The 25,709-nt window shown below is 43.0% G+C and overlaps 1 non-coding gene across 1 annotated transcript; it reads left to right on the top strand.

Annotated features, from left to right (window-relative positions):
• Positions 1-13,227: 13,227 nt before the first annotated feature.
• On the top strand, positions 13,228-13,290 carry LOC120366205 (U7 small nuclear RNA). The gene has a single exon (XR_005580943.1). It is a non-coding gene; the product is annotated as a U7 small nuclear RNA (small nuclear RNA).
• The last annotated feature ends 12,419 nt before the right edge of the window (positions 13,291-25,709 follow it).

Here is a 25,709-nt window from a genome sequence, read left to right as displayed (position 1 = left end):
CTCGGCCCGCCCACTTCCTCACTGCCCCGCCCCCGTCCCCACTGTTCCGCCCCCGTCCCCACTGTTCCGCCCCCTCTCTGGCCCCGCCCCATCCCCCCGCAGCCCTTACCTCTCAGACTCCGCCCACCCTGGCGTTGGTCCAACCTGCAACACGCTACCCGGAAGCATCGGGGCGCAGTGTGCGGTACGCCACGGTGAACAAAGTGGTCCTGGCGCTTCCCAGTGTTGACGGTGTTGGGGCAGGCAAGCCTTGGCCAAATCAACCCGACTGTTTTGGGCAAACGATAAACTATGGTGCGTGGTCATCCTGCGCGTCTTTTTTTTTGACAACCCAGAAGCTAAGCATGATTTTTACCTTTGAAATAGTCGGGAAAAAAATTAAGAATATTTTCTTGCCCAGGCATGGTGGCTCACTCCTGTAATCCCAGCACTTTGGGAGGCTGAGGAGGGCAGATCACTTGAGGTCAGGAATTCGAGAACAGCCTGGCCAACATGGTGAAACCCCGTCTCTACTGAAAATATAAAAATTAGAGTGGTGGCGGGCCCCTGTAATCCCCGCTGCTCAGGAGGCTGAGGCTGGAGAATCGCTTGAACTCAGGAGGCGAAGGTTGCAGTGAGTGGAGATCACGCCATTGCACTCCAGCCCCGGCGACAAGAGCGCAACACCGTGTCTAGGAAAAAAATACGTATTTTTTCTTAGCACATGAAAATTAATGTGAAATTAAAATTTCACTGTCCATAAAGAAAGCTTTATGGGGACACAGCCAGGCTCATTTCCGTAAGTATGACTGTGGCTGCTTTCCTGCTACAAGGGCAGAAGAGCCATGGCCTGCAAAGCCTACAGTGATATTTACCATCTGGCTCTTCAGGAAGAACGTTTGCCAACGCTCGTGTTAGGTTTTGAAGGGAAGGCAAGGGTTAAAGAAGCACACATACAATACACACACACACACACACACACACGCATACACACACACACAGAGGGAGGCTCGACACCAAACACAGGCTTTATGTCTAGCATAAAACCTACAGGAGTGGGGAACCAGCCTAATGCCAGTGCCCACCGCTGCTTACAGGCTGGAACAACTTATAGGTATGGGCGGGAGGGGTCTGGGCAGTATGGCTTGCTGCCCAGCAAGGTATTGATAAGATGTTCTCATGAAGATGTGGTTTGGCCCTTGTTCCAGTTGGATGTCATCGCGGTGTCCCTTGGACCTTTGCCCAGCAAGATATGACCAGGATGTTTCTTTAGTTGGGCCTTTGTCCGTCTTGTGGTCAGGTGGTTAGGCAGGAGGTTTCTCACAGCCCAGACCCCTGTGAAATGTTTCACTTTGACCACGGTCTGCAAAATAGCAGGGAGTTTACAAAATGGTGCAGTTTGGACTAATATCTTGGACTAAACCCAGGTATAAATAAATTACAGGTGGACATAATGCTAGGAAATAATGGGACCATCTATTTTAGATAGAGCAGGGGGTTAAGACCTTCCTGAGGTGACACTTAAGCTGAATTCAGAAGGATAAGGAACCAGAAAGAGGAGACAGCTTCTGCACACTCAAGGAACTAAGAGATCAGAGTCTGGGGTGGTGGAGTGGAGGGCATGATAATCAGATGGGAAAGGTGGGCAGAGGGCCACATCATGAGGATGCAGTAAGCCGCCTGGAAGATTTGGGGGCTTTGAGAAGCTGCTGAGTTACAACAGGAGAGTTACATGATCACGTTCTTTTAAATAGTACTCTGACCACTAGGCCCAGAATGAATTGCTTGGAACCCTGGAGACCAGGAGTTAATGGCACAAACTGGGGAAGAGTTGATATTGGCTCTGTTCCTCCAATCCACTTGTCCAGGTGATTTTTTTTTTTTTGACAGGAGCTGTCACTGCATTCCAGCCTGGGTCCTCTCACCCAGTCTGGAATGCAGTGACATGATCATGGCTCACTGCAGCCTCAATCTCCCAGCCTCAAGTGATCCTCCCACCTCAGCATCCCAAGTAGCAGCTGGGATTACTGGGAGCAAGGGTGCACATCACCATGCGGGGCTAATTTTTTTTTTAAAGATGGGGCCTTGCTGTGTTGCCCAGGCTGGTCTCAAACTCCTGACTCAAGCGATCCTCCCACTTAGCCTCCCAAAGATCTGGGATTACAGGTGTGAGCCACTACACCTGGCCTAGGGTGATCTTCCTTCAAAATAAACCTAAATTCTCTAGAACTCCCTACTTAAATCACTGTTGCTGCTAACAAGGTCCTTGACAAGGGGTCCCTGCCTACCTCAAGTCAACCCTGCTTCCACATCAGCTCCTCACCTACTTAGCACAGGTGCTTTTCCCTTACTTCTGCTTTTGCTCATTGAATTCTCCCTTTTCTCCATCTGGAGGCACCCACCAGTCCTTGCGGAGGTTCCAGTTAAGCTTCACTCACCCAAATCCCTGACAGACAGAGTCCATAGTCCCCAAGTTCAGAAGACATTTAGAACACACCCTGCAACTATAGTCAGGTACATCTCTCTCTCCCAGTAGATCAAGATATTTGATACCATGGCCTATACCCACTGTATTCCCAGAGCTAAGCAGTGGCTGCACACACAGGTGATCTTACCAACCTCATGCCAAACCAAGGAGTCGATGCTTATAGGAATGAGGCTATGAGATCTGATTAGGAGAGCTCTTTGTGTACCCATCACTATTCCAAACCGAAAGGTCACTCTCAAGAAGATCTGACCAGGTGTCCTTTATGTGGTGTAGTATAATAAAAAATAGATATTTGGTCTTTGTCCTAGTTCCTAGTACAGAGTTTCTAAACCCCTTGGAATATCCTGAGTGCTGTGTCTTTTGTTATACATAATGAGCCCATGTTGACCATATGTAAGTTTATGTGAAGCAGGTGAAGCAGGTGAAGTTTGTTCCTTCTACCTTGAGTGGGTAGATCCCCTAGCTCACTTCAGAATGGGGGTTGGTCACCAGAGAAACCAACCATGTGATTAGAGGGTTGGGACTTCAGCTCCCACCTCCAACCTCTGAGGAGAGGAGGGGCTTGGAAATTGGGTTCAATCAGCCATGCCTAAGTTATATACACTCTCATATACACTCTCATATACACCTCATATACTCTCTCAATGCAGTTTGGGGAATTTTCAGGTTGGTGAACACATTGATGTGCTTGGAACACAGCATGCCTGGAGAGGGCATGGAAGCTTTCCAGCCACACTTCATTCCCACCTTGCCCTGTGCATCTCTTCCTGTAATCTTTACAGCCAGGTTTGAATCCATTGTTTGGATGAGCAGCAACACACTTCCCCTGTGGGGAGTGTAAGGGTTATTGCTGAGTTTAAAATGAGGAAACTGAGGCCAGTATAAGAAAATTAAATGCCAATTTATTCAGCTCCTGGGTGAAGTTCTCTGGTCCAGGGAAAGGGGGCCAGAGAAGTCATGCTGACTTCCTGGGGCAGGGGGGTTTTATGGCTCCGAGGAAGAAGCAACAGCTGGGTGCTCTGATTGGGTCCAGGGGAGCGGGATTGAGATGGGGTGGGACGCTATTGGTTGGCGGGTTGTTGGGCAGGTTTTCCGGTGCGAGAGCCAGCCAGGGTTGCATTAGCCGGAGCCTTCCAAGGGAGCCATGTGGCAGAGCTAGGTGCCGAGTGCAGAGCCTGGTGCTGGGTGCAGAGTCAGGTGCTGAGTGCAGAGGTGGGTGTGTCCGGCCTCCCGGCGAGGCAACCGGCCTTACAGGGAGGATAGTTCATAAAAAAAAAAAAAAAACAAATGGAATCTCAGTAACCCTGGTGTCTGGGTCAGCACCAGCTTCTGGCCCTCTTTTCCTTTACAGGTGTGTGGGTCACTCAGCACCTGTTTCTGTTCTTGGGAAAGTGTTCTTGTCAGCATGGAGGCCGTCAGGGGTTACTGGCTCGCACATGGACCTCAGGCTGGGATGCCTGGGAACAGGAGTGGCAATGGGTTAGCACCTAAGGAAAGGACAGCACTCGATGGTGGTCAAAGTTAGGACATTCCCACCACTCAGCAGGCTACCATTCAGAATCCAGGGGAAGGGAAGAAGTAATGGTATTTGACCAAATTCAGCCCATTGTGAGGGGAGTGGTGGTGACATAAAACTATATAGATTCTCCATCGTGCGCAATGCCTCACACCTGTAATTCCAGCACTTTGGGAGACTGATACAGGTAGATTTCTTGAACTCAGAAGTTCGAGACCAGCCTGGTCAACATGGCAAACCCCTGTCTCTACTAAAAACACAAAAATTAGCCAGCCATGGTGGTATGCATCTGTAGCCTCACCTACTCAGGAGGCCGAGGCAGGAAAATTGCTTGAATTTGGGAGGGAGAGGTTGCAGGGATCCGAGATCATACCACTGCACTCCAGCCTGGGTGATGGGAGTGAAACTCTGTCTCAAAAAACGTAACTATGAAACTGGGCATGGTGGCTCACACCTATAATTCAAGCAATTTGGGAGGCCGAGGTGGGCAGATCACTTGAGGTCAGGAGTTCGAGACCAGTCCGGCCAACATGGTGAAACCCTGTCTCTACTAAAAATACAAAAATTAGCTGCGTGTGGTGGTACACCCCTGTTATCCCAGCTACTTGGGAGGCTGAGGCAGGAGAATCATTTGAACCTGGGAGCCAGAGGTTGCAGTAAACCAAGATGGCACCACAGCACTCCAGCCTCGGTGATAGAGCGAGATTCCATCTCAAAGAAAAAAAAAAATGACAACAAAACAAACAGTAAAACTATATTGATTCTCATCATATGTGTAATAACATGCAACATAATTAGAAAGGGGAGGTGAAAAGAGCCCGTCTAGAACACACCTACTCTGTGTTGGGCTTAGTGCTAGGGAGATATTTCCACAGATATTTAGTTATCACAAACTTAAGATAGAGGTTATCTCCCAGTTTTACCCAGGCCACCCAATGAGGTCAATTTACTCCAATTAGCAGAGTAATAACTGAGTATTAATTTGTTGATTGAATATGTAACTATCTTTAGCAGTACAGCTTTTTTCTAAGGACCACATTATCCCTTTCGGAGGGATTCCCCGAAGTGATTGGACCAAAAGGTGTAAATACCAAAACAGTTATAACTGTGATATGCCATAATGCCTCTTTCATTAAATGCTCTAGAAATATTAGCATATGATGTCAGTGACAAGCTCCAGTCTAGAAGTAGGTCCCTGAAGGCAGTAGAAAGTCTCGGTATCTTTTCATGTGGCACTAAGCTTTGGAAATCGCTTTAAAAAGCTTTAGGTAGGGGAAATGAATGGAAGCATGGGAACCCATTCTGTCTCCTGTACTTCTGAGGGGAGCAGTTAGACATCATAGTCACACTTTGCACAATTTGTATTTGCATCTACTTTATTTATTATTTTTTTTAAGGCAGGGTCTCATTCTGTTGCCCAGGCTGGAGTGCAGTGGTGTGATCATGGCTCACAGCAGCAGCCTCAAGCCTCTACCTCCGGGGCTCAACCTCTTACCTCAGCCTCCTGAGTAGCTGGACTACTGACTAGCATGAACCAGCATGCCTGGCTGATTTTTCTATTTTTTGTAGAGACAGGGTTTTGCCACATTGCCCAGGCTGGTCTTGAACTCCTGGGCTCAAGCGATCCTCCCACCTCAGCCTTCCAGAGTGCTGGGATTACAGGCATTAGCTGCAGCATCTGGCTGCATTTACATTTTTTAAAGTATTCAAAAGTAGAGGATTCATTTACTTCTTAAAACCCCTTTTTTCCAACCAGAGAAAGGGCATTTTGAAAGCAGGGACCGTGTCAATTTGCTTACCACTGATATCCCAGTCCACTGTACAATTCCTTGGTATTTAGTAGGCTTTTAATATCTGATGAATGAAGCAGAGAAAAGTTTCTTGCAAATGAAGTTGAAATGGAAAATTCTATTCTTAGCCCACTGGGTGCCTGGGCTCCGCTACAGAGGCTGAATCACAGGCCGTAGGCTGCCAGTGTTGAAGGTGTGTTTATACAGAGCAACCTCACAAGGAGGAGCAGTGATCGTGAATGTGGTGGGACAGGTGCTAAAGCTGCACAGCTGCAGGATTCTCAAAGAAAAGAACAAACCCAGTTCAAGTTCGTCACTCTTGGCAACCACAGTCTCCAAGAGTCTTCCTTTGATTCTTAACTGAGTCAGTGTTTGTATCATGGAGACTGTTTGAGGAACTAGAAGCTAAATGAGTCTATCTGCCAGTCAGTGACACTCTTTTTCACCAGTAACAGGAGGGACAGATGTCCAAGTTCTGCCAAAACCTAGGGCTGGTGGCCACTTTTCCTGCTTTACACCACAGCCTCATAGGGCAGCATCATTTACCAGTGCCCTAAACTCTAGCCTCCTGGGTCTGGCAAGTTCCATATTCTAAAATAGTAGTCCTAAAATATGAACCTGCATCAGAGTCACTGGAGGGTTCATTAAAACACAGATTGCTAAGCTCTACTCCCAAGATTGCTGACTCAGTAGGTGAAGCCAAGAATGCTTACTTCTAACAAGTTCCCAGGTCATTTTGAAGCTGCTGCTGTGGGGACTATCCTTTGAGAACCACTTTTTCCAGGAAAAATAATGACATGCTAAGAGGAACCCATTCTGGGTGCAAACATTTCGCAGGTGTGTTGTCTGGAAAGAATTTTAAAACAATAATAAAACAACTACAAAGTCCAGGTGCGGTGGCTCATACCTGTAATCTCAGCACTTTGGGAGGCCGAGGCGGGTGGATCACCTGAGGTCAGGAGTTTGAGACCAGACTGACGAACATGTTGAAACCCTGTCTTTAATAACAATAACAACAACAACAACTAAAAAGTCATTCACTTGACTGGGCGCGGTGGCTCATGCCTGTAATCCCAGCACTTTGGGAGGCCGAGGCGAGTAGATCACGAGGTCAATATAACAAGACTATCCTGGCCATGGTGAAACCCCATCTCTACTACAAATACAAAAATTAGCTAGGCGTGGTAGCACGTGCCTGTGGCCCCAGCTACTCGGGAGGCTGAGGTGGAAGAATCGCTTGAACCCAGGAGGTGGAATTTGCAGTGAGCCGAGATTGCGCCACTACACTCCAGCCTGGAGACAGAGCAAGACTCCATCTTAAAAAAAAAAAAAAAAAATCTCTACAGAAAATACCAAAAAAACCCTATAGTTTGGCATGCTGGCATACACCTTTAGTCCCAGCTACTTGGGAGGCTGACGTAGGAGGATCACCTGAGCTCGGGAGGTCAAGGCTGCAGTGAGCCATGATCATATCACTCCAGCCTGGGCAATAAGACCTTGTCTCAAAGGAAAAAAAAAAGGTAAGACAGGTAAGACCATGTCTCAAAAAAAAAAAAAAAAAAAAAAAAAAAAAAAAAAAAAAAAAAAAAAGGCTGTGGCTTATTCCTGTAATCCCAGCACTTTGGGAGGCTGAGGCGGGTGGATCACTTGAAGCCAGGAGCTTGAGACCAGCCTGGCCAACATGAAGAAACTCCATCTCTACTAAAAATACAAAAATTAGCAAGATATGATGGTGAATGCCTGTAATCCCAGATACTCGGGAGGCTGAGGCATGAGAATTGCTTGAGAAGTGGAAGTTGCAGTGAGCCAAGATCGCAACACTGCACTCCAGCCTGGGCGACAGAGACTCTGCCTCAAAAAAAATAAAAAAATTAAAAAAGTCAGTCACTTTTTATTATTATCAAGTTCATGCAACTCTGAACAGTATCAGTCACAAAATAACTCCTGAAAAAAAACTTTCAATTGTTTCTAAGTTGAAACCATTGCTATGGGTACTCTTAAATATCAATCAAATTAGCACATTTTATTACTTATACTTAATAAGCACTGTATTCTATATAAAAGTTAATTTGCGAATCTTACTATACAGTTGGTCTCTAAGACACTTCGACTGAGCTACATGTGCTTGTTTGGAGGGTAAGTTCTTACTGATTCAGAACAGTTTGAGCTCCTTCAAGCTCACTGTGGTCACAGTTTGTGTCTCTAAGCCTTGTGTTACTACGGATTGCATTTAAACAATAGATTTAAAATGAAAGAGGATATGATTGTATGTGATTTTTCTTTTCCAAGTCATTTTTTTTAATGGGGTGAAATTTTAGATGAAGTTTCTAAGACAAAATATTTGCAAACAGTGGGACTTGGTCTTGAATTAAATTGGTAACCTTTACAATTGTCACACGGATTTGGCAATGGTCTCCTAGAGAAGACAGCAAGAACATAAGCAACAAAAGAAAAAAATAAGTAAATTAGACACCATCAAAATTAAAAGCTCTTATACATCAGACAACCCTATCAAGAAAGTGAAAAGACAACCCACAGAATGGGAGAAAACATTGGCAACTAATATATCTGACAAGAATCTGGTACCCAGAATATGTAAAGAACTTTTTCAACTCAACAATAGAAAGTCAATCTTATTAATATATGGGCAAATGACTTGAATAAACATTTCTCCAAAGAAGACAGACAAATGGCCAACAAGTAGGTGACAAGATCAACATTGGTAGTTAGGGAAATACAAATCCAAACCACAATGAGATACCACTTCACATCCATTAGACTGGGCATCCTAAAAAATTAAATATAACAAGTGTTGGCAAGGATGAGGAGAAATTGGAACCTTTGTACACTGCTAGTAAGAATGTTAAATGATGTAGATTTCCACTCTGGAAAATAGTTTCAGCTGTACATCAAAAAACTAAACATAATTACCATATATCCCAGAATTTCCAACCTAAGTATATACCTTAAAGAATTGAAAACAACTGTTCAAACAGCAACTTGTACACAAATGTTCATAGCAGCACCATACACAATCGCCAAAGTATGGAAATAACACAAGTGTCCATTAATAAATGAATGGATTTTAAAATGTGATGTATCGATATAGTGAAAAGTTACTTGGCCATAAAAAGAAATGAAGCAATGATACATGTTAAAACATGGATGAACTTTGAAAATATTACACTAAGTGAAAGAAGCCAGACACAAAAGGCCACTTATTATATGATTCCATTTGCAATGACTGCTTAGGCACAGGTTTCCTTTTCTGGGGATGAAAATGTTCTGGAACTGTTACTGAAACACCAGGGGTTCTGTCTAGGTCCTGCTGCTCACAGCGCAGAAAGCCAACGACTGAGACAATGAAGGAAGAAGGCTTTAATCAGATGCTGCAGCTGAGAAGATGAAAACTCAGTCTCAAATCCATCTCCTTGACCGACTAAAACTAAGGGTTTATATAACAGTGAAGAAATATAATGATGCATAAGAAGACAGAAACTGGGGAGCGACAAGGAAGCAAACAAACACGATGAATGAAGGGTTTGGCATCTGATTGTTGAAATGTGATGACTTGATGAGTTTCCATTTTTTGATATTTTTTTTTTTTTGAGAGGACTGAAAATTACTTCCTGATGAAGGAACTCAGATAAAATAAATGTAAGTTTCTAGCCTTAAGACCAGAAGCGTCAAATCCTGTTTATGCAATAAAACTATCTATGGGACTAACGGGTTAGTTTCAGAACTAGATAGTGATAAGGGTTGCACAACACTGTGAAAGTACCGAATGCCACTGAATTATACACGTTAAAATGGTTACAATGGCAAGTTTTGTGTTGTGAGTATTTTGCTACAACAAAAAGAATTGTCAGGCTGGGCACATTGGCTTAGCCTATAGTCCCAGCACTTTGGGAGGTGGATCACCTGAGGTTGGCAATTCGAGACCAGCCTGATCAACATGAAGAAACCCTGTCTCTACTGAAGATGTAAACTTAGCTGGAATGGTGACACATGCCTGTAATCCCAGCTACTCAGGAGGCTGAAGCAGGAGAATTGCTTGAACTCAATTTTCCAAATTTGAAAATTCATCCATCAATTCAAGAAACCCAAGGAACTCCAAGTAAGAGAAACGTAAAGAAATCCACGTTTAAACACATTGTGATCAAACTGTGTTTTTTGTTATTCGTTTATGTGAGTTTTTTTGAGACAGAGTCTCGCTCTGTTGCCCAGGCTGGAGTGCAGGGGTGTAATCTTGGCTCACTACAATCTCCATCTCCCAGGTTCAAGTGATTCTCTTGCCTCCGCCTCCCAAGTGGCTGGAATTACAGGCGTGTTCCATGTGGAGAAACCCCATCTCTACTAAAAACACAAAAATTAGCTGGGTGTGATGGTGCACACCTGTAATCCCTTAGGTACTGGGAAGGCTAAGGCATGAGAATTGCTTGAACCTGGGAGATGGAGGTTGCAGTGAGCTAAGATTGTACCACAGCACTCTAGCTTGGGCAACAAAGTGAGACTCTGTCTTAAAAAAAAAAAAAGATACATTAAAATAGTAAACTTAAAAAAATTTTAGCACAAAAGAAGGCAGTCAAGGAAGAGCAGAGAAGTAGGACAGGATAAATATAGAAAACAAATAGAAAAAATGAAAGTCATAAGCGCAGCCATACTAATAATTGCATTAAATGTGAATAGACAGAAAAAGCAGACTGTCAGACTAAATGTTTTAAAAAGCAGGATTTAATTATATATTGTCTATCAGAGACATATAATTGTCTATCAGAGACACAAGATCACACAACTGCACTCCACCTTAGGCAAGACAGAGCAAGACTCTGTCTCAAAAATAAATCAAATTCAAAGACAGAAGTAAATTGAAGGTAAAAGGATAATAAAAGATATATCACATAAACAGGAACCCTAAAAGAGCTAAAGTGGCTGTATTAATATCAGACAAAATAGGCTTTAAGATAAGAATATTACTAGAGAAAGTTAAAAAGTACTTCTACAACTCAGTAATAAGAAGACAAATGATCTAATTTTAAAATGGGTGGCTGGGCACAGTGGCTCATCCTGTAATCTCGGCACTTTGGGAGGCTGAGGCAGGTGGATCACCTGAGGTCAGGAGTTGGAGACCAGCCTGACAAACATGGAGAAACCCTGTCTCTACTAAAAATACAAAATTTGCTGGGCATGGTGGCACATGCCTGTAATCCCAGCTACTCCGGAGGCTAAGGCTAGAATTGCTTTAACTCAGGAGGCAGAGGTTGAGGTGAGACGAGATCACGCCATTGCACTCCAGCCTGGGTGACAGAACAAGACTCTGTCTCAAAAAAAAAAAAAAAAAAAAAAAAAGTTAGCTGGGCATGGTGGCGGGTGCCTATAATCCTAGCTACTTGGGAATCTGAGGCAGTAGAATTGCTTGAACCTGGGAGGCAGAGGTTAAAGTGAACCGAAATCACACAACTACACTCCACCTTAGGCGACGGAGCAAGCCTCTGTCTCATAAATAAATAAATAAACAAATACGGGCAAAAAATTTGAATAGACATTTCACCAGAGGAGAGATAAAGAGACAAAGAATTGACGAGCAAATGAAAAGATGCTCAACATCTTTAGTCATTTGGTACATGCATATTAAAACCAAAATGGATATGCTGCTCATGTGTGTAGTTCCAGTAGTTTGGGAGGTCAAGATGGGCGGATTACTTCAGCTCAGCAGTTTGAAACGAGCCTGGGCAACATAGTGACACATGTCTCTACCAAAAATAAATAAATAAACAAAAATTAAGAAAGAAAAGAAAAGAAAACCACAAAAATTAGCCAGGTAGGGTGGCGCATGCTCTGTGGTCCCAGCTCCTAGGGAGGATGAGGTGAGAGGATCGATTAAGCCCAGGAGGGTGAGGCTGCAGCGAGCCATGATCCTGCCACTGCACTTCAGCAAAAAAAGAAATTACAGTGCTGATGGAATATAAAAGGTGCACCTATTTTGAAAAGAGTTTGGCACCTACTAAAATTTAAACTCTAACTATGATCCAGCAATACCTCTCCTAGATATCTACCCGAGAGAAAAATATATGTCCACACAAATACTTGTCCATGAAATGTTCATAGCACAATTGTTCATAAGTAGCTGAAATGTGAAAACAATGCAATATCCATCAAGTGGTGAGTATATAAAGAAAATATCCACATAATGGAATGCCATTCAGCAATTTAAAAAGGGACAAACCGATAGATGCTATGTGGCTGAACTTCAAAAACGCATTGCTAAGAGAAAGAAGCTAATCACAAAAGACGACATATTGCATGATTCCATTTTTATAGAATTTCCCAAAAAAGTCAAATATATAGACAATGAAAGCAGATCAATAGTTGCTTTGGAATGGAGGTGGGAGCAGGGATTGACTACAAATGGACACAAGTAAACGTTTTTGGATGATGAAAATATTAAAGCTAGATTGTGATTTAGAGAGTTACTTAAGATCATTGAATTATACATGTATAATAGATGCTCTTCATGATAGGTAAGATACAACTCAATAAAGCAGTTTCAAAATTAATCACTTTCAACTGGTATACAAAATTATAGGGGCAGGCATTAATTATGGAACAATAAAATGCAAGGAAATGGATATTTGCTTAGAAAAAAAGAAGTCCAAAGAGGAATACTAGGAGAAACAATAAAAGATATTGCTCGCACATGTAATCCCAGCACCACAGCAGGTCAAGACAGATGGATCATTTGAGGCCAGGAGTTTGAGACCAGCCTGGCCAACATGGTGAAATCCTATCTCTACTATCTCTACTGAAAATACAAAAATTAGCCAGGCATGTTGGCACACACCTGTAGTACCAGCTACTCGGGAGGCTAAAATGGGAGAATCACTTGAACCCAGGAGGTGACGGTTGCAGTGAGCCGAGATCATGCCACTACACTCCAGCCTGGACAACAGAGTGAGACTCTGTCTCAAAAATGAATTTTAAAAAAAGATGCCAGTCTTACACTACCAGAAGAAATAAAAAATGATATTGTTTGTAGAACTAAATTGTTTCCACAGAGACCTAGACACTCATTCTAAACAAACAGGTCAAACAATGCTAATGTTCATCAGGATTTAGCAAATTTCCGATTTTTGCAGGAGAAGCAAAACCCTTTTATTTGAACCAAATATAATATAAATACTTGATAAAGTTTCTGGTAGATATATTTTAATGGAAATTTTCTGACAGAGGAGACATTCGAAAGTTACTTAAGTTCCAATGAATAAGTACATGGACAGAATTTTAATCTCTGGAATTTGTGAGATGAGATTTTTATGAATCTTTGCAAAATTTATCCTACGCTTCAGATTTTTCCTAAGTATTTGTATATATGTTGCTTCATGTGAAAGAACCTTTTTAAATTTGAAATAAAATGGGTTTTTCAATCAACTCTGAGTGAAGATAGAAAAATATATCTGTGTTATAGTTTTTTAAGAATTTGTCTAGCGGGTTTTCCAGTTTTTACTAGAAACTCCCCCATAAAGAGAAAAATCAAAATCTGTCTGTACTGTTTGTTGAACATAAGAATGCAAAAAAGATAACTTAGACACAGTCATTGACAAATTTGTAGAAGTTAAGGCTTAAAAATTATAATCATAATATTAATTATTGTGACAGAACAAAATGAGCATAAAGTTTATTTCCTTTTTTCAAGAAACACATTAATGTAATTAGAATTATTCATTAACTACTCTTCATTTTTTTGTATTGCAATATTCATTTATATTGGCATTTATTTAGACAAAAGTTCTTACTATTTGCTTTTTATTTTCTGGGACTTATTATTGTTATTATTATTTTTTTTTTGAGATACAGTTTTGTTCTTGTTGCCCAGGCTGGAGTGCAATGGCGAGATCTCGGCTCACTGCAACCTCCGCCTCCCGGATTCAAGCAATTCTCCTGCCTCAGCCTTCTCAGTAGCTGGAATTACAGGCGCGCGCCATCATGCCCAGCTAATTTTTGTATTTTTAGTAGAGACGGGGTTTCACCATGTTGGCCGGGCTAGTCTTGAACTCCTGATCTCAGGTGATCCACCCTCCTTGGCCTCCCAAAGTGCTGGGATGACAGGTGTGAGCCACCGCGCCTGGCCTATTACTATTATTATTCACTTTATTTCATGATTTTACTGAAAATGATTTTGTCATATGAAAAGAAATGACAGTAAAAAAAAGTTATTTTTTAAATTCCAGGTGGCAAATAAGCTAGGCACACACCTGAGTAAAAGTGAATGAAGAAATTCCTACCCTTATGTTTGTATTCACTCATTCAAGAAGTATTTACTAAGTAGGCATAATATACCAGGAAATATTCTAGATGCTGGGGATACAGGAAATCCCTGTACTCATGGAGTTTACATTCTAGTGATTCACTCAGGAATCCTGTATGGAGCTCTCCTTTTCCATACAAGTGCAGTGGTTATTGGAGCTGGCTTGCATCAGCTTATGAGAGCCAGGAATGTGCATCTCTTTCCAACTCCCTTTTCAATGATGTTATGCTAGTAACTTCCAATCGGCCATGGCAGGAATATTTACACCACGGAAACAGGCAAAAGCTCTAAATCAGGGCTTTTGCTTTTGGAGTCAGTTGCTAAATATTGATCAGCCCACGATTACAAGTCATCCAGTCAGAGAGTTCTTCCCTGATTATTCATTTATCGAAGACTGCCCCAGTTATTCTGTCATATCTCCCTGTGTTATTTATTTTATAGCATTTATTACTCCTGGAAATGCCCTGTTCCATTGATTTATTCCACTGGTATTTATTGAGTGCCTACTATATGCCAGGAACTGTTAAAGTACTTGGGATCTAACAAAACAGAGATTTCAACCCTTGAGGGGCTTACATTCTAGCAGAGGCAGATGGATTTTTAAAAACAATGAGCACAATAAGTAAATTTTTGGGGGGTTTTAGAAGGTGATAAGTTCTGAGAGGGGGCGGAGAAAAAGTAGAGGAGGGCAAGAAGGATCTGAGTTAAGAAGGATCTGAGTTAGAGACACGAGTGATGATTCTAAACGGAGAAGTCAGTGTGGGTCTCACTGAGGTTATATGGAAATACAGATCAGAATAAGGTAAGGGAATTATCTGTATGAACAGTATTCCAGACAGATGGAAAAGTCAGAGCCAAGAGCCTACACTGGCCTGGACTGGCAAGTTCGAGGAACAGCAAGGCCAGTGTGGCTGAAGTGGAGAGAGCTGAGACAGGTAGCTGGAGAGATGAGGTCAGATCATGTGAGGCTTTGCAGGTGAGTAAAAGACTCATGTGTTTGGACTCTATCTGGGCTCTCTTCCCCTTTAGGTCGATCTGAATTCATTTTACTCTCTTTAATTTCTGTAGTTTAACAATCGTTATATCTGACATTTTATTCTTTTTTCAGAAGTATCTTGCATATTCATGGACATTTACTCTTTCATGTGAACTTTAGGATCATTAATCCAGTTACAACAAAAAATCCTGCTGAGTTTGTATTGGAATGAATTAAAATTGTAGACTTATTTGGGGAGAGAAGTGATACCTTTGTAATAGTAAGTATTCCCATCCATATCTTGCCATTTATTATTTTACTTATGTTATTTTTATATATTTAAAAACATTTTGTATTGTCCTCTATGAAGGTCTAGTACATCCTTTATGAGATACATTCCTAGATGCCTTAGAGTTCTTACTGACCCTGTGAATGGTATCCTTTATGCATAATACTCTCTTATTAGTTTAAATAGTTTTTCTCTAGATTCTCTTGGATTTTGTGATCGACTGTAATATCACCTGCAAATATGGATAGTGTTCTCTTTTTCTATGCTAATACCTCTTACTTATTTCTCTTATTACATTGGCTAGGAGCTCCAGTATAATGGTGAATAGTAGTGCTGATAGCAGTCTTGTTCCTCACTTAATGGAAATGCTTCCAAACTTTTAAGCATAAAGTTTATGTTTGGGGTAGATACCCTTTAACAGATTGAAAAAGTTCCCTTCTATTCCTAATTTGCTAAGGGTTTTGAAAATTATGAATCCACATTTAGTTTTGTTGAATGATGTTTTTTGCATTTTTGAGAGGATTGTATGATTTTTCTCCTTTATCAGTTAATCGGCAAATCACAGGGAAAAATTTCCTAATGTTAAATTATCCTTCTGTGAGTAAAGGGAAAATTAATATCAGGCCAGGGCTGATGCAAGCCTGCCTGACACTGACCTTGGTCTTCCACAATACTGTTACCTTGGAAACTGCAGAGTTAACATAAACAGGGGATATTGTGTATGCTGACTACACAATTGTGTGGAACTGCGCATGGGTTTGGAGGTGTTGCCAGTGAGCGTACAGGCCATGAACTTATGCAACTGCGAATGACAGGAAATACTGGTGGGAAATGGAGCCTTCAGGTTATTTTTATTTTTATTTTTCAGAGACAGGGTCTTGCCTGAGACCCAGGCTGATCTCACACTAGGTCCAAGCTATCCTCCTGCCTCTGCCTTTCAAAGTGCTGGGATTACAGGTGTGAGCCCCTGCACCTGACTAAGGCTTTAGGTTCCGAGTCAAAGTGGTCACTGCACACCTTGGCTCTCCCGTGGCAGCTGTAAGTGCCCTATGGATGAATGAAAACAGGACCTGTGTACTTGGGTAGCCACTGGACCGTCTGGTGAGATGAAGATGCAGCATCTGCCATATCTCCTGCCTTATATTCTAGGTTACAATTTATTGCCATCTCATGAATCTTACTGCCAACTTGAATCTATAATCACAGCTGTAGTCTGCAGCTTCTTTCAGGGGTTGTAATTATGGGGGTTGTATTTTAATTTTACCTCTAGGGGGCAGTCATGGATCATAAATTGGTATGCTGTTTTAAAAATCACCTGGAGTAAATTAAACTGAGTGCCCTTTTAGGTATGTACTTTGTTTTTTTGTTTTGTTTTGTTTTGTTTTGTTTTGTTTTGTTTTGTTTTGTTTTTCATTTTACAGATGAAGAAACTGAGCCTTAAAAAATCTAAATAACTGGTTGGGCGCGGTGGCTCAAGCCTGTAATCCCAGCACTTTGGGAGGCCGAGGCAGGTGGATCACAAGGTCAAGAGATCGAGACCATCCTGGTCAACAAGGTGAAACCCCGTCGCTACTAAAAATACAAAAAAAAATAGCTGGGCATGGTGGTGCGTGCCTGTAATCCCAGTTACTCAGGAGGCTGAGGCAGGAGAATTGCCTGAACCCAGGAGGCGGAGGTTGCGGTGAGCCGAGATCACGCCATTGCACTCCAGCCTGGGTAACAAGAGCGAAACTCCGTCTCTAAAACAAAACAAAACAAAACAAAACAAAACAAAACAAAACAAAAACTAAATAACTTGCTTAGTCCACATAAGTTGTAAGTAGCAAAAAGCAGATCTGAGGTTTTAACCTACATTTATTTGCCAGTAAAGTACATGCTCTTAATACACACAGAGGATCCCCCACTTCTCTCTTCTTCCCTCCTTTCTCCTCTCTATCCCTTTGCCCCTAGAAGCAGTCAGTGAAGTGGTTAAATGCACTAATTCTGAAGTCAACCTGCTTGACTAGGAAAGATTGGCCCATATGGGTACCTAAAGGTTAGAATAGCAGCAGGAAATTGATTCACATGAAAAATAAATTACCTACCACACCTACCAAAGTCTGACTCTATGACTTACCAGCTGTGTGACCATGGGAAGGTTACTTCATTCTTCTGTGACACAGGTCTATCTGTAAAAGTCCAATGATAAAGGAAATTTTTGCTAAGCTTTGAGCATGTGTAGATGGACTCACACACTGCATGGCTCTGAGCCTGGATGAGAAACAAAATGCAAAAATCGATCAGTTCGGGTCCCAGAAGAAGGAACCAAAGCAACTGCTTCCGGGGAAATTGATCAGAAAAAAAGAAATCATAACAAACAAACCAACAAACCAACACCTTAACCTGATGAGGAACTTTTTGTGTTTGTGATTTGCGCCTCAACTGGTTAATTGGATTCAACCTCATAGATTTACCAGGTCAACAAAGTTTCCAAAAAGCACAAATGGCCGGGCATGGTGGTGCACGCTTGTAAACCCAGCACATTGGAAGCCAAGGCAGGTGGATCACGAGGTCAGGAGATCCAGACCATCCTGGCTAACATGGTGAAACCCTATCTCTACTAAAAATGCAAAAATTTAGCTGGGCATAGTGGCACACGCCTGTAATCCCAGCTGCTCTGAAGGCTGAGGCAGGAGAATCAGTTAAACCCGGGAGATGGAGGTTGCAGTGAACCGAGATCACACCACTGCACTCCAGTGACAGAACAAGACTCCATCTCAAAAAAAAGCACAAATGGAAGTGGGGCTCAGCTCCATTAGGTCAGATAATCCTGAGAGGACAGCTAAAGCCTTATTTAAACCAATCACCTCTCCTTAGGAAACTGTGTGGCTTTTACCCTTACAAACCCACCCTTATCTTTGGACTGGGTGTCAGTCTTCATGAGACCTGCTCTTCCTTGTATGTTACTCACCTAAGAGTAAACCCTTAATGTTCATATGAAAGAGTGGTCAACATCACTGATCATCAGAGAAATGCAAATCAAAACTACAATGAGATATCTCTCTCCAGTTAATTAAAATGCCTTTTATCCAAAAGTCAGGCTATAACAAATGCTGGTGAGGATGTGGAGAAATGGAGAACCCTCATACACTGCTGGTGGGAAGGTAAATTAGTACAACTACTATGGAGAACAGTTTGGAGGTTCATCAAAAATCTAAATAGAGCTACCGTATGAAACAGCAATCCCACTACTGGGAATATACCCAAAAGAAAGGAAATCAGTATTTCGAAGAGATATCTGCACTCTCATGTTTACTGCAGCACTATTCACAATAGTCAAGATTTGGAAACAACTTACGTGTCCACCAACAGACAAATGGATAAAGAAAATGTGGTACATATACACAATTGAATACTATTTAGCCATAAAAAAGAATGAGATTCTGTCATTTACAACAACATGGATGGAACTGGAGGTTATTATGTTAAGTGACATGAGCCAGGCACAGAGAGACAAACTTCACATGTTCTTACTCATTTGTGGAAGCTAAAAATTAAAATAATTGAACTCATGGTGATAGAGAGTAGAAGAATGGTTAGCAGAGGATGCAAAAGGTAGTGGGAAGGGTGGGGAGAAGAAATGGGGAAACTTCATAGGTACAAAAATAGAAAGAATGAATGAGATCTAGTATTTGGTAGCACTACAGGAGAACTCTAATCAATAATAATTTAATTTTACATTAAAAATAACTAAAAGAGTATAATTTGATTGCTTGTAACACAAATGATAAATGCTTGAGGTGACAAATACCCCACTTACCCTGATGTAATTATTACACATCGCATGCCTGTATCAAAACATCCCATGTACCCCATAAATATATACACCTACTAGGTACCTACGAAAATACAAAATAAAAAAAAAATACTGTTTAAAAAAAGAAAAGGAAACTCTCAATGTATTAGCTAATCGTCCTGGGTTATTAACATTTAATCTGAAAACCCAATCCTGCATGGCCTAACTTTGTATTGGATCAGGTTTCCCCTGCCTTACCTAGTAGTACACTCAGTTTAATACGCACTACGTATCAGTGTTTATTTGGTATTTCATGAGGGAAAATAGTTCCTATCTCATAAGATTACTTTGATGATGAAATGAGATGACACATGTAGAACAAAGCCTGAGGTGGCAAGAGCTCAATAAATGTGACTGTCGTTAATTCAACAAACATCATTTTTAGCATCTCCTATATCAGACAAGATTCTCCATCCAAAGCAAGCGTCCCCAAACTTTTTATGCAGGGGGCCAGTTCACTGTCCCTCAGACCGTTGTAGGGCCACCACATACTGTGCTCCTCTCACTGACCACCAATGAAAGAGGTGCCCCTTCCTGAAGTGTGGCGGGGGGCCGGATAAATGGCCTCAGAGGGCGGCATGCGGCCCGCGAGCTGTAGTTTGGGGACGCTTGATCCAAAGGATACTATGATCTTTGTATTAGGAAGAGTCTAATCAGGACAGAAACCACAGCAGTTATTTGAGCAGAGAAAATTTAATATAAAGAATCATTGTCGGCCAGGCGCAGTGGCTCACACCTGTAATCCAGCACTTTGGGAGGCCGAGGCAGGCAGATCACCTGAGGTCAGGAGTTCAAGACCAGCCTGGCCAACATGGTGAAACCCTGTCTCTACTAAAAATACAAAAATTAGCTGGATGTGATGGCGTGTACCTGTACTCCTAGCTACTTGGGAGGCTGAGGCAGAATTGCTTGATCTTGGGAGGCAGAGGTTGCAGTGAGCTGAGATTGCGCCATTGTACTCCAACCTGGAAGACAAGAGCAAGACTCTATCTCAATATATATATATATATATATATATATATATATATATATATATATATATATATATAGTTGTCTATGTGTAAAGTTACTAACTGCTGAACTGAAAAGGACTTATGGTTTCTTGAAGGCAGCAGTTAGAGGAAGCCATGACCACTCCTAGAGCTGGGAGAACAAAGGGAAGGTATTTAAATTATTAAAATGCCAGCTTAGCCAAGGGGCCCTACAGAGCTGCACCTCAGGTCTCTGAGGAAGGGGTACCACTCAGCTTTTGCTGGAGTCTGAATGAAGCTCATAAGACTGCTCTGCGAATGTGGAAAATCGCAAACTGGGTTCAGCAACCTCCACAGGAAGGAACTGCCTCTGATGCAAGGCAAGCGAGCCCCAAAGTGGAGCTTAGCCCCCAAGGGTTCTTGGCTTTGCCCAAGAGAGAATCCAAGGGTAAGCCAGAGGCAGAAGAAAACAGCTTTACTGAGGAAGCAGTGTTACAGCTGCAGTGGTGTTACATGTTACAGCTCTGTGACTGCTCCTGCAGAGCAAGGCTAGCCTGGAGGCGGAGAGTAGCAGCTCAGGGCAGTTTTGCAGTCATATTTATACACACTTTTAATTGCATGCAGATCAAGGGGCAGTTTGTGCAGAAATTTCCAGGGAAGGCATAGCCTTTTGGGGTCATTAGGTCATTGCCATGGAAAGGGGCAGTTGCCATGCAACTCCCTGGTGTTGCCATGACAATGATAAATTGACATGGTACACGGTGGATATGTGTGATTGGAAGACTGCTTCCACCCCTACCCTGTTTTAGCTAGTCCTCAATCTGGTCCAGTGTCTGAGCCACACCTCTGGAGTCTAGTCCCGCCTCCTACCTCACTGTGGTCCAGGTGAGGAAGTATTGCTAGGAGATGTTCACAAGTTCAGGAAGACCAAGGAAAGAAACCAGTGTCTTCCTCCTTCAGCCTTGCAGTCTCCCTCTTGTACCACCCAGCAACGGAGCCTAAGAGGGAGCCTGCTTTGGGCACTGCAGAAATACAGTTTACAGAGTCCCTGCCCCAACAATATGGTACAGAATATAGAAGGATGGGTTAAAGCAATAGACAAAAGCTTAATAACCGGCACAGTCCATTGGTTCAACTATTCAAGATTCATGTGCACATATTTTTACATCTTTCTCCATATATGTCAGCTTTTCAAGAATAAAAGCAACCGCCTTTCTGCCTAACAAGATACAACTACCCTTTCATATAAACAAATTGTCTCCCCAAAATGAAGAGATGCAAAGTTGCAATAGTCACTGTATCCATTTTTGGGAGACATTTATATCATCTATTTCTAAGACATGTTAATTACTTCTCAAATTGAGTCACGGTCCCAAGTGAATATTCAGTTGAGCTTGTCATTTCTTTCTATAAGCACTCTAGTGTATTCAAAAGAATCCATCCCACACCATAGTTTGCTTGCAGTCATCATCACTGCAACAATGACCAAGTGAAATAGGCACTTCATCACAATCAACCACAGGCAATTATGTGATTCATCATAATATCACTGCATGCTATGGATTGCTAGCATGCCATTTCCTATTGCCAGTGGAGCTCAGCACTGAGTTCAAGCCCAAGAATACATTAAAGCAATATAATCACCACCACCATCTCCCCCCCTCCAAAAAAAAAAAAAAACATTTTTGAGGAATTACTTCTTGGGACCACTCCTGAGACCAATTTCTCAAGCAGCTGTGGTCCAATGAGGAGAAAGAATACCACCAATAATGTGAACAAAAAGAATTAAATATAAACAATTGCTAACTAGGTATAAAGTTGTGAATGAGGGCACTAAAAGAGCAAAAACCGCAACAGCAAAATATACCACTGAGATTGAGACCAGCCTGCACAACACAGAGTCTACCTCTACCAAAAAAAAAAAAAAAAAAAAAAAAAAAAAAAAAAAAAAGCTGGCTGTGATGGTACATGTTTGTAGTCGCAGCTACTCAGGGTGCTGTGGCATGATTGCTTGGCCCAGGAGATTGAGGCTGCAGTGAGCTGTGTTCATGCCGCTGCACTCCATCCTGGTCAGCAAAGCAATGAGTAACAACATACAGCAACAACAAATAACAACAACAACACAACAACATATTATAGAGGAGTAGTTGCCACTCCTAAGACTGAGGGAACTAGAAGAGGTTTGAATTCTTACAATTATTAACATCTGTAAGTTTAGAAGAAGGGCACTCCAGAGCTGAAACTCATCTCTGAGGATGGGTCATTGCTGCTTGAATGATGCTGGTGTCCTTGAACCTGGGAGAGGGTTCCATGGGGCTGAGACCCAGGCCTCTTGGGGACAGGGCACTGTCTGGCTGGTGCCGGTGTCTCTGAGAAGACCACACCGGGGCTGACTCTGCAAGTGGTGGGAAATCGTAGAGTCAGTTCTGGAGAGAATCGCAGAGCAACTGGTCTCGGCTGCTGCTCCAGGAAGGCCCTGCTGCTGCCAGGGAGTAGAACAGAAGCTTTGCTGGAGTGATGCTCACCGAACATGCAGACCACCAGACAGCTCACAGGACATTCACAGGGAATCAACAGAAGAAATGAGTGTCTTCTTCTATCTCTATCATTGCCTGCACTCTCTCCCTGTGTATTAATCGTGTCTTTTTATTTCTTTTATTTGACGTTTTGACAAACTGGGGCCTTATTGACCTTGCAGGGACTGTCTCTCCCTCACTAGCTAATTCCTAAAGACAGTTAACAACTTACCCTAGAGCACGCCTTTCTTATGCAAAGTAACCCATTCAAAGCCCATAACCACCACCTTTTATTCTGTTGGCCTCTCCTAAGCTGAGGTCAATATCTGCCTGCCCTAATGACTGCAGGGCTCACTACCAGACACCTAAGGATAGCTCCTTTGAAGCCTGTTGAAGTTACTCGAACTAGCCAATTCTAGGCCTACTTACCCTGCCTTGCCCATTCTTTCCAATGAAAACCACAAGAAAAACTCTTGCCTACATTTTCCCCTTGTTCCCTCTGTCTCCTGACTGAGCCCGGGGCTTCTCTGTGCCCCCATCCCACATCCATGGTATACCTTGCTTCCCATTTCTAGGGAACTGTGAGTAAACCTCTTCCTTTATGACATTCCCTTCCAAGTCTGCTTGTCTTACAATACATGATTAAAACAAACACAAATCCAGGTGCCCTAAAAACACCCTGGAGCATCCCCTATTGACAAAGCCTAAGAGCCAGCAAAGCAGAAATGCGGTTTTCAGAGTCCCAGCCCCAGCTTCACAAAGCAGGTCGTAGGAAGGAGGGTTTGGAGCAGAGAGATGACAGCTTAATCACCAGCACAGTGTGCAAGTTAGATAAGATCCTGACTGTTAAGGGCCCTATAGTCCAGGGTACAGTTGTTCATGACTAGAATGTACCAGAGTAGAAAATTGCACCTGTGAGGCATGACTCAGCTGAGACACCACACAAAGAAGCCCAGCAGATGGGGTCTGGGAGTGCTGGGGCTGGAGGAGGGTTTGCCTTGTAAAAGGGGCCTATCAGAAACAAGCAACTGCACTAAGGCAACATCCAGCAAATTCCAAAGGAGGAGAGGGAGCCAGCTATGCAGATATCTGGGAATCACTCTGAGCTGGATCACAAATGCCTTCAAGGAATGGCAAAGGGGCCATGTGATGTTAATTTTATTTTAACTTGGCCAGGCTGTGGTGCCCAGTTGTTTGGACAAACAACAGTCTGGCAGTCTAGCTGTTGCTATGAAGGTAATTTTTTGCATGTGATCAACTTTTGTTGTTGTTGTTGTTGTTGTTGTTTTGAGATGGAGTTTCGCTCTTGTTCCCAGGCTGGAGTGCAGTGGCGCGATCTCGGCTCACCGCAACCTCCGCCTCCTGGGTTCAGGCAATTCTCCTGTCTCAGCCTCCTGAGTAGCTGGGATTACAGGCACGCGCCACCATGCCCAGCTAATTTTTTTGTGTTTTTAGTAGAGACGGGGTTTCACCAAGTTGACCAGGATGGTCTCGATCTCTTGACCTCGTGATCCACCCGCCTCGGCCTCCCAAAGTGCTGGGATTACGGGCTTGAGCCACCGCGCCCAGACTTTTTTTTTTTTTTTTTTTTTTTTTTTTTAAGAGAAGGTCTTGCTCTGTTGCCCAGGCTGGAGTACAGTGGCACAATCATGGCTCACTGTAACCTCAAAGTCTTGGGCTCAATCGATCCTCCCACCTTGAGCTGGGATTACAGGTGTGAGCTGCTGCATCTAGCCTGTGATCAGCATTTAAACTCGTAAACTTTTAGTAAAGCAGACTCCCCTCTATACAGTGATTGCTGCATAGAGGGGAGTTGAACTTGGGGCCTTACCCTGCACGGACTGTCTCTCCCTTGCTAGCTAACTCCTAGAGATGGCAAACAAACAACATCCTAGAGCAGGCGTCCCCAAACTTTTTACACAGGGGGCCAGTTCACTGTCCCTCAGACCGTCGGAGGGCCGCCACATACTGTGCTCCTCTCACTAACCGCCAATGAAAGAGGTGCCCCTTCCTGAAGTGCGGTGGGGGGCCAGATAAATGGCCTCAGGGCGGGCCGTAGTTTGGGGACGCCTGTCCTAGAGCATGACTTTCTTATGCAAAGTAACCCATTCAAAGCCCATAACCACAACTGTCTACTCAATTGGTTTCTCCCAAGTTGAGATCAGGTCACTATCCCTCTGCCCTAATCACCCCAGGGCCCCTTACCAGACACCTAAAGACAACTCCCTTCAAGCCTGTTTAAATTATTCAAACTAGCCAATTAAAAATAAATACCGGCCAGGCGCAGTGGCTCACACCTGTAATCCCAGCACTTTGGGAGGCCCAGAGGGGTGGATCGCGAGGTCAAGATATCGAGACCATCCTGGCCAACATGATGAAACCCTGTCTCTTGGAAAAGAAAGAAAGAAAGAAAAAATACTGAGGGGCCAGGAGCAGTGGCTCACACCTGTAATCTTTGGTGTGAGCCAAAGACTTTGGGAGACTGAAGCAGGTGGATCGCTTGAGCTCAGGACGTCGAGACCAGCCTGGGCTACATGGGGAAACACTGTTTCTACTAAAAATACAAAAATTAGCCAGGCGTGGTGGCTCTTGCCTACAGTCTCGGCTACTGAAGAGACTGAGATGAGAGGATTGCTTGAACACAGGAGGTCAGTGAACTGTGTTCAAGCTGCAGTGAACTGTGATCACACTACTGTACTCCAGACTGGGCGTCAGAGCCAGAACCTGTCTCAAAAATAAATATAAATAAATAAAGACTGAGGTCTCCCGAGGAAGGAGGACTTCTGCCTCCAGACGGCAATATCGAAATTATGCTTAAGTTTCCAGCCTTCGCACCCGAGTATGCAACATCAACTCTTCCTGAATTTCCGGGCTGCCAGCCTGACCTGTGGATTTCAGACTTGCCTGTCCCCAGAACGCATGAGCCAGTTCCTAAAACCAATCTCTCTCTCTCTATATTTATAGTAAGCAACCCATCGGTTCTTTCCCAGGAGTGCTCTAAGACAGGCCAGGGTCGCGGAAGAGAGGGCAGGACGGGGCCAGGA

This window comes from Saimiri boliviensis, chromosome 11 (assembly GCF_048565385.1).
Source record: "Saimiri boliviensis isolate mSaiBol1 chromosome 11, mSaiBol1.pri, whole genome shotgun sequence".
Lineage (NCBI taxonomy): Eukaryota > Metazoa > Chordata > Mammalia > Primates > Cebidae > Saimiri > Saimiri boliviensis.
The sequence above is the reverse complement of the archived record's forward strand: the minus strand, read 5'-3'. Positions and strand labels throughout refer to the sequence as shown.